Source organism: Panthera pardus, unplaced genomic scaffold (assembly GCF_024362965.1).
Source record: "Panthera pardus isolate Hobbes unplaced genomic scaffold, ASM2436296v1 HiC_scaffold_2, whole genome shotgun sequence".
Classification (NCBI taxonomy): domain Eukaryota; kingdom Metazoa; phylum Chordata; class Mammalia; order Carnivora; family Felidae; genus Panthera; species Panthera pardus.
In genome coordinates, this window is record NW_026526765.1 from 139,541,023 (window position 1) to 139,549,457 (window position 8,435).

Genomic DNA, 8,435 nt, shown 5'->3' on the forward strand with positions numbered 1-8,435 from the left:
AAAAGATAAAAAAGGACAAGGAGCAGGAAACATGATCATCAAATGAAATCTGAAATCTGAATGACAGACAAATTAGTAGCAGATGATGGAGACTAAGAAAGACAGATTCTAAACTAGCCACTGAATACATACAGAGCAAACCACACCAAAGAATGACAGAAAAACTAAGGAGTTTCTGGCAACATAACTCTCTGAAGCTGGGTTATAGATCCCTTCCCCATCTCAGAAGTAAGAAAACAACTCCCCCCAGTCATAATAAAACCAGAATTTTCCTCTCTAGAGAACTATATAGCAAGGGAGATGGGGAATTAGGAAAAACATGGCTCCCATTGAGGATGTGGAACAATATAGAAGGAGATTAAAGAAAATTCTTCCTGGGGCACCTGAATGGTTCAGTCAGTTGGACTTCTGACTCTTGATCTAGGCTGAAGTCATGGTTCTAGAGTCGTGGGATCAAGCCTGGCACTGGGGTCCGTGCAGTCAGCATGAAGCCTGCTTGAGATTCTCTGTCTCTCCCTCTGCTCCTCTCCTCTGCTTGCACATTCTCTAAAATAAAATTTTAAAAAAGGAAAGAAAATTCTTCCAATCAAATGGTGAGATGCTATATCCTTCCTGTATTTGATCTGAGAACATTGGCAGTCAGTTATACCTTTTAGGTACTAGATGGAATAAGTCCTCACTAGGGAACTTTACCAGTCCCAGAGAAAAACTTAAAAACACTAAGAGGTGGGTATTTGACAATAAAAAAACAAAAGGAATCTAGCCATAATATTCTACAATGAATCCTGGTAATCCACAAGCAACAGCATGCGCAGAAACTTCCAATCAGCTATTTTAGTGCCCCATGTAGTTTTCTGAGAACAAAACAAAAAAAATAAATTAAAGGAAGTTCAAGACTAGCAATAATCAGAAGAAAAGTGTTTAAAAAATGGCTAAGAGCTTCAGAAAGAGGAGGGAAACTATTACAGCAATAAAATTAAGTGGTAGAGAAAGCTGTCAGAAATAAATCATGGGATTATGAAAAAGAATGTGTTCAAGTTAAAAATCTGAAGGTGAAAAAATAATATTTAAATACAATATTTGGAAAATAAAATTTAAAAGATCCCTAGTTCCTCTATCCATTTGTTTGTTTAATGCTATTTAATGAACTCCTACTCTGTATCCGGTGCTGGAGATAAAGTAGTGAAAAAACAAAATCTCTTTAAGAATTTTTTATTCTAGTAGGAAACACATAATCAAGGTAAAGAAGTGTAATAGTGTACAGGTAGTGTTAATAACTAAGGAGAAAAACCAGGAAGGGGAACATCAGATTTCGGAAGAGGAGTGGAGTTGTGGAGTTGGTGGCTAGGGAAGGCTTCATGATGACTTCTGAGAAAAAGGCCAGAAGGAGGTGAGACAGGGGTGTTGACATCTGAGGGGAAAACACTCCAGCAAAAGAAAACGGCAAAGTCTCTCAAGAAACATGCTTGCTATGTTCCAAAAACACCAAGGAGCCGTATCCTGGAATTGGGAAAATCAGGGCATGGGACTTGGAACCTAAGTGAGGGAAATAAAGGAAAGCAAGGTTGTATAAAATCTTACAAGTCAAGATGAAGTGGGGCTTGGAGCAGAGAGATGATCCAAGACTACCGGAAGTTAGAAATAAAGAGACATATATCTTAGGGAACTGAAAAAAAAAATAGTAGACAATACATAAAATAAAGTCATTTTGAAAACATAATTTCAAAGCAGTCAAAAGGAAATGTAATGAAACAACCAAAGGAATAAAGACAGATAAGGCAGTCCAAGATGGCAGCATAGAAAGACCTTCGCTTCGCCCCCTTCCATGGACAATCCAAATTTACAGGTACATAGCAAACAACTCCCTCTGAAAAAGACCTGAAAACCCACTGAAAACCTCCTTCAGAGCAAAGGATAAAAAGGCCACATTGAGACAAGTGGGGGAGACAGAGATACAGTCTCACTCAAAATGCCACGCCCTGGTCAGGAGGGATCTCATGAACATGGATGGAGCTTTTCTCTGAGGAGCAAGGGGTTCATGCCCCACATAAGGTTTGCCAACCCATGCAACCTAAACTAGAGAGAGATGAGCCCCCAAAACATCTGGCTTTGAAAACCAACAGGGCTTACATCCAGGAGCCAGGAAGGGCTTCAGGGAACTGAATATCTGATTTCGAAGGGCTTTACATGCAGACTCACCCCAGAACCCAGTGCAAAAGCAGGTGTTTGACAAGTGCCTTAGGGGCACCTGGGCGGCTCCTTGGGATAGGCCTCAGACTTTGACTCAGGCCATGATCTCGCAGTTCCTGAGTTTGAGCCCCATGTTGGGCTCTGTGCTGACAGCTCAGAGCCTGGAGCCTGCTTGAGATTCTTTGTCTCCCTCTCTCTCTCTGCCCTTCCCTCGCTCGTTCTCTCTCAAAAATAAATAAACATTTAAAAAAAAAAAAGAAAAAACGAATATTGTTTTAGACTATTTGCGAAGAAGATTCATTTGCTAATCTTTAAAGCATCTGCCAGAGGGACAGGGCTCTGTTGGGACTCTCTCCAGGACAGAGGTACTGGCGTTCACCATTTTTGTGCTTCCCTTACATCCAGCTAGTGCTGACAGACACACAGAGTCACGGCACCCTAACCAGTCGATGTGCCCTGACCCTGTGCTCTCCAGCTGCCTCACTAAAACTAAATCCAGTGCATATGCCCAGGCCCTGCACTCCCCTTGCCATGCCAAAGCTGGCAGGCATATACAGTCCAATAGGCATATACAGTCCAACAGGGAGTCCAAACTCCCTACCCAGTTATGTGGCTCTGGTGGTCAGGGATGCCTGCCTCTCTGGGCCCCACAGGACAGAAACAGTTGAAGAGTTAGTTCTTGACAGGCACTGCACAGACAGCAGACAGAAATATAACCGAACTCTTCCTGTGAAAAAATACTTACTTGTCTTATAGCTTCAGCTGGAAGGGCAGGCCTCAGGTTGGCCACACATCAAGAGGCGACAGAGGTGCCAGGGCAAGTTATCTTTGTGTTGTCCCTAGGTCTTGCTACAGCTTGGGACTATCTCCAGGAAAGGAGCTTATACACTCATCTGAAGACCCAATTTTTGCAAATGTCGAACACCTCAACATCTCCTGAAGAAGAGGCCAGAATGGTGTACAATTGTGGCCCCAAGGGACTATATATATATATATATATATATATATATATATATACATATATATATATATATATATACATACACACACACACACATACATATGTATACTATATATATACATACTATATGTATATACTATATGTATATACTATATATATAGTATATATATATACTATATATATAGTATATGTATATACTATATATATAGTGTATATACTATATATATACATACTATATGTATATACTATATGTATATACTATATATATACATACTATATGTATATACTATATGTATATACTATATATACAGTATATATATACTATATATATACATACTATATGTATATACTATATGTATATACTATATATATAGTATATACATACTATATATAGTATATATATACTATATATATACATACTATATATAGTATATATATACTATATATATACATACTATATATAGTATATATATACTATATATATACATACTATATATAGTATATATATACTATATATATACATACTATATGTATATACTATATGTACATACTATATATATAGTATATATATACTATATATATACATACTATATGTATATACTATATGTACATACTATATATATAGTATATATACTATATATATACATAGTATATGTATATACTATATGTATATATACTATATATATAGTATATATACATATAGTATATACATAGTATATGTATATACTATATGTATATATACTATATATATAGTATATATACTATATATATACTATATACATATACTATATATATATAGTGTTCCTATATATATATATATATACATATATATATATATATATGTGTATATATATATATATATATAGACACACTTGCATAGTTTAAAAGTGGCTTCCTAAGGGTGTGGCTTCCAATTAGCCTGAAGCTAGGTGCCAAATGAGATTCCTTTCTTTGGAACACTGACAGGTCTTGGCAAAGCTTCAACAACTGGAACCTGATGGATTTCCTGGTGAATTACACTAAACATTAAAGGAGATTCAATACCTATCCTTCTGAAACTCTTCCAAAAAACTGAAAAGGAAAGAATTCTTCCAAGGCCACCATGACTCTGTTACCAAAACCAGACAAGGACCCTAAGAAACAAAACAAAACAAAACAAGCAACCAAACAAAAATTACAGACCAATATCCTTGATGAACAGAGATTCAAAAATCCTTAACAAAATACGAGAAAACCAAATTCAACAATATATGAAAAGGATCATATACTATGACCAAGTGGGGTTTGTGCCAGGGATGGAAGGATGGCTCAAGATCTGAAAATCAATCCACATGATATACCACATGAACAAAGTGAGAGATAAAAATTGTATGTTATCTCAGTACATGCAGGAATAAAGGATGTGACAAAATCCAACACCCATTTATAATAAAAACTCTCAGCAAAGTGAGTATGGAGTGAACACACCTCAGCATAATAAAGGCCATGTACGACAAGCCCACAGCTAACATACTCAGTGATGAAAAGCTGACAGGAACTAAGAACAGAAACCAGAAAGAGATGTTTGCTTTGGCACTTCTACTCACCACAATATTGAAAATCCTAGGCAGACAAATTAGGCAAGAGAAAGAACTAAAAGGCATCGAAATTTGAAAGGAAGCAATGAAACCACCACTATTTACAAAAGACATTATTTCATATATAGAAAAGTCTATATACGCCTCCAAAAATCTGTTAGGTCTAAGAAACAAATTCAGTAAAGTTGCAGGTTACAAAATCAATATGCAAAAAATCAACTGTGTTAGGATACACTAACAATGAACTATTAGAAAGAGAAATTAAGAAAACAATCGTATTTACAACTGCATCAAAAAAAAAAAAAGGAAATGTCAAGGAATACATTTAACAAAGGAGGTGAAAAACCTGTAGTCTGAAAACCATTTTTTTTTTTTATTGAGAGACAGAGAGTGAGTGGGGGAGGGGCAGAGAGAGAGGGAACACAGAATCCAAAGCAGGTTCCAGGCTCCCAGCTGTCAGCAGAGACCCCAAAGTGGGGCTCAAACTTGTGAACCATAAGATCATGACCTGAGCCAAAGTCGGACACTTAACCAACTGAGCCACCCGGGTGCCCTGTGTACTCTGAAAACTATAAGACACCAATGAAAGAAACTGAAGATGAAAGAAGTGAACGGAAAGATAAACTGTGCTCACAGATGGGAAGAATTAATATTGTTAAAATGTCCATATTACCCAAAGTAAATTTACGATTCAATGCAATCTCTATCAGAATCCCAATGACATTTGTCACAGAAATACAATAAATAATCCTGAAACATGTATTCAATCACACAAGACCCCAAATAGCCAAAACAATCTTGAAAAAAACAAAACAAAACAATGCTGAAGGCACCATATTCCCTGAATCCAAACTATATTACAAAGCTATAGTAATCAAAACAGTATGGTATTGTCATAAAAACATATAAAGATCAATGGAACAGAACAGAGAACCTAGAAATAAACTGATAAATGTATGCTCAATTAATTTTTGACAAAGGGACCAAGAATGTACCAGGGAAAAAGTGCCATCTGTTTAGTAAATAATTCTGGGAAAACGGAACAGCCACAAGCAAAAAAAATAAAACTGTATTACTATCTTACATCATACACAAAAATCTAGAAATGATTAAAAGCTTCAAAGGAGACCAGAAACAATAAAAGTCTTAGAAGAAAACAGTTAATCTACTATAATCAAGTATGGTCAGGATTCGAAGCAAATCATTTACAACTAAAAAATGAAACATGTACTAACATATTTAACAATTTCAAGGAAGTATTTATAGAAATATAATGTTATTATTTTATATCAGGTGATAGAGAAAAGGAGAAGAGAAGGGAAGAAAAAACATGCGCATTTTAACATTTCTCACTGTAGAGAAATAGTTATTGTAAATTTTGCTTAAAGAGATAGACCATTTTCATAAAAGTGAAAAATGAGAGATATGATATTACCTTGCACACCTAAAACATCCTGAATCATAATCTAAACATGAGGGGGAAAACATAATGTTGTTTAGTTAGCAAATCTTATGAAGCAATAAAGCAGAACTTCTCAACAAATATGTCCGAGCACAATACTGTTGTACCAGTGGGTCAGAGGCATGCTGAGATATATTTAATTGGTATAGCCTTAGATAATATCCCTTTAGTCTTATGAATGAGATGTCCAAATACGTCCTTTGACCCTCAACTGTATTATCCACCTTCATATAAAACACGGATAGAGTTTTGTTAGAGATCACTTGATTGCTCTGGCTTTGATCATCATTTTACAGGGCTTGGGTGTATGTGGGAGAAGGCAGGTGAAAATTTGGCCTAGAAAAGAAAAGGGACAGGGTAGCAAGAGTAAAATAGCAGCTATATTGAAGGTTGTGTAAAGTCAGAAGAGTGCCCAACTGCCCAGGACAGGCCAGTAAACTGCCACTCCTTAAACATCTCTGACTATGAAAAGGAACAGTTCAAGCGTGCAGGGTGAGACCAAATCTACATGGAGGGTAACAATAGCTTCAGCTTGGAAACTAGAGTAATATAGAGTTAATACTTCAGGTAGGTCATCAAATTCATTTCTTTAAAGATATGTAGAATCAAGTTTTTACCTTACCTCTTAGCTGAACTGCATTCAAGTTCTCAAAGAGCACATCACTGAGCAAAGGCAAAACAGTTTCAGAAGGCAAAATATGTCACATACACATATACAACTCTTTCATATATTAAATACATTGTCAATAGGCTGACTCAAACAAATGCCAGTGGAACATGATAACCTCAGTGTGCCTAATTTCACAAGCCTTTGTTTCTTGGAGTTGGTATTAACAGTAGACAAATTAGTTTTAGCTTCTTAAGTATAAGTTTTCTTCGGGAGCATGGTTTTCCATATAAAACTTAATGATGAGTGTAATCATGAAAATGATCACTGTCTTCGTTTGAATTTCTCTGCCAGAGCAGACACCAAGACACCAGACTGAGCACTAGTAGCTTATTTAAGAGGTAATAAAGGAGCACAAATGAGGAAGTGGAAAAGGAGAGGGAAAAAGAGAAGCAAAAGCCAACAGGTTTCATAAATAGGGGTTACCACTATGGACATGTGGGAATAGAACTGTCTCATAATTGTCCTACACAGGAACAAAGAGTACTTACCCTAACTGGTTGAGGTGGGTGAATTATACACTACAGTGTCAAGCGAATTCAGAGGTAAGCTGAGAGTATTCAGAATGAGGATTTACATCTTTGCCATAGCCTATCACTTGCACCACACATATTTATTCATATTCCACATTACATACATTTGGTTACTGATACCTCAAGCCATTGGCCAGCCAAAATCTCTCTCTAAAAAGAGAAAAACAAAACCTACAGGATTTGAAAGAAGCTAGAACTCATCAAACAAGCTAGAGTTCTATGGCTCCAAGAGTTTCTAAGGTAGTAAGTGCTATGCATCAACTGTCTTCTGTAACCTATTCTAGATTTCTTTTTCCCTTTGTCATCACTTCTACTTATCCAGGTTGTTTACCCAGTAGAATGACCTAGATTTAATCTCTGAGAAGTATGAGCTCCTAGTTATCTTAGATTGCTGCAATTGCACACCGACTGTTTTCATTGATTGTTGAAACATCAAGGGGTACCATAGTTATTTCCAGCCTCCACACATACTCTGCCCTTTCTGCAATGTCTACTAGTAATCTTAGGTCCTTAGGTCTTCGTGCTTATTAGTGTTGATTACATCAGGGAGTGCAATAACTTCTTTCCTGCTGCTCTGTAAGAAAGAGCAGGCTTTCTTAAAACTATTGGAGAGGCAGCATTATTCAATAGCCACCGGTTGAATACACACTGTATCCTGTATCAGATATACTTTCATGCTTCCACCCAGAACAATCATCCCTATTTTTAGTACCCTGGTAGCTTCCAGATAATGTCATAGGACTATATGCCTATCGAACCTGTTTATTATAAAATCGGCCCTTGGATCTAAGTCAGTGTTACAATGGATCACACTTGAGGGAGACATAGATATTCCTCACTCAGCTCTCCCTTCCAGGAAGAACTCTTTGTCCATCTGGAAAGTACAATCAACAGACAGTGCCAACTATCAGTTCTCACAGCTGCCTGGAATAGTCAGTATTTAGTGATTAATGATTGCTTCAAAGCTGCCCACTTTGGGTTGGTAAAACCTTTATCAAATAAACTTCACAGCTGAACTTCTCTCCATGCCCAACCCAGCTTCTAT